Raw genomic sequence first — 2,297 nt, 5'->3', positions numbered from 1 at the left:
TGACATCCACTAAGCATTCATGGTATTTAGATAGCGGATGCTCAAAGCACATGACAGGTGACAAATCCAAATTCCTGTCCTTGACATTAAAGGAAGGAGGCTTTGTCAAATATGGTGACAACAACAGAGGAAAGATTATTGGAATTGGTGACATAGGCAATGAGTCAACTGCAGTAATCAAAAATGTGTTATATGTTGAAGGACTAAAACACAACTTGCTGAGTATAAGTCAGCTATGTGATAAAGGTTTTCAAGTAAGTTTTTCATCACAATCTTGCATTATTGAGCATAAAGATGACAAACACATAAAGCTAGTTGGTGACAGAATTAACAACATTTACATGTTGGATTTCAATTCTGTACCAAGTGCTATATGCTGCTTGTTATCCAATTCAGATGAAACATGGCTTTGGCATAAAAGAATTGCTCACATACATATAAATCATTTGAATAAACTTGTCAGCAAACAGTTAGTCTTAGGTCTACCAAATAGGAAGTTTTCTAAAGATAGACTGTGTGATTCATGTGAGAAGAGTAAACTGGTTAAGACTCCATTTCCCTCTATAGACTTGGTTAGAACAAATAGAGTTTTGCAACTAGTTCACATGGACCTTTTTGGACCTGCCCAAGTTAAGAGTTTAGGTGGAAACCTGTATGGATATGTGCTGGTTGATGATTACTCAAGGTTCACATGGACTTACTTTCTGGCTCATAAGAGTGATACATTCTCAATTTTTAAGAAATTTGCTGCTTTAGTTCAAAATGAGAATGACCAGAAAATTGTTTCAATAAAAAGTGATCATGGAGGTGAATTCCAAAATGATGCTTTTCAAAAATATTGTGAACTACATGGAATCAACCACATATATTCTGCCCCTAGGACACCACAGCAGAATGGGGTAGTGGAGAGGAAAAATAGATCCCTAGAAGAGTTAGCTAGGTATCTTCACTCAATTTCTTCAATTTACAAACATGGCTCGAGTGAAACAGACCCAAGCCCATACCCCTTCACCTTCATCATCTTCAACAAGTGGAACTCCTTCACCTCCACCTACTGTGTCTAAAAGGATTTCAATTCCTACGCATAAGATCCTTGCCAAGGACAAGGGCAAGCAACCTGCACTTAATCAAGAGGTATCTAAGAAAAGGAAGGAACCACCATCAGAGAAGCTTTTGGCTGATGCTATGAAAGAGATTTCTCAGAAGAAAAAGAAGCCTGTTACATCACCCCCACCTAAGAAAACTCCTGCACCTAAGGATAAGGATGCAGAAGTCACCATTCCAGCAGAATTTCTAAAAAGGAAAATCCATGAGGGCAGAACTCTGGATTTTGCCTACTTTGATACAGAAGGCTTCACATTCCAAGATCATTTGAGATTTCATGGTCTTGAAGGTTTTCTTTCATCTACTCTGGACAGTTATCCAAAACTGATAAGGGAATTTTACGCAAACTTCAAGCTTACTGATAAGGGATTCAAGACTCAGATTAAAGGTAAAAGGTTATCAATGTCCTTTGAAGATTTTGCTGAATTGACAGGATTGCCATTCCACGGAACATCTTTAGATGGCAGTTCTGATGCAGATGCAACTGACGAAGGATGGGAAGCATCGCTGGACAGGCACACGGCAGTGAAAGATATTATGGTTGATGGTTTTGTTGAAACTATCTCATTGCCAATTGGTCAGATGAAGGTACATCAACGGATGCTCATGTATACACTAACAAGGATGCTTGTACCTCGATCAGGAAATCACGCGGTAGTTCAGAAGCTAGATATTCTACTGATATGGGGATTATCCAAAGAACTAAAGATGAGTTGAACCTGGATTGTGCTAAGGCACATGCTAGAAGCTTCGCAGAGTAAAATTATGTTGCCGTATCCACAGCTGATCACAAAGATACTTAAACACTTCAAGGTGTCATTTGTGAATGAAGAATCTGCAAAGACAACCCTCATCTTCGGCGAAGCAATTGTGAATCAGATGAAATTGAAGAAAGTAAATGGCATTGGGATTAGGCCAATGCCAAATGTTGAGCCAACTCCTCCACAAGCCTCTGAATCAGCAGCTGAGCCTCCTGCATATGTTGCAAAATTGATGGAATTTATGGCAGCTCAGATGGCACACAATGCCAAAATGCTAGAGTCCAATGCAAGGATGGAAGCTACTTTAACATCTATCCAAACATCCCTGAAGTCAGTTGTTCAGGATGTTGCTGCAATTCAAGCGCACCTAGGCCTCAAGCTATCATTCGAAGACATAGCAGATATTGGTCGACAAGCAACTGAAGAACCACA

Source organism: Cicer arietinum, chromosome 4, assembly GCF_000331145.2.
Source record: "Cicer arietinum cultivar CDC Frontier isolate Library 1 chromosome 4, Cicar.CDCFrontier_v2.0, whole genome shotgun sequence".
In the NCBI taxonomy this organism is placed as follows: Eukaryota; Viridiplantae; Streptophyta; class Magnoliopsida; order Fabales; family Fabaceae; genus Cicer; species Cicer arietinum.
Note: the sequence above shows the minus strand (reverse complement) of the source record.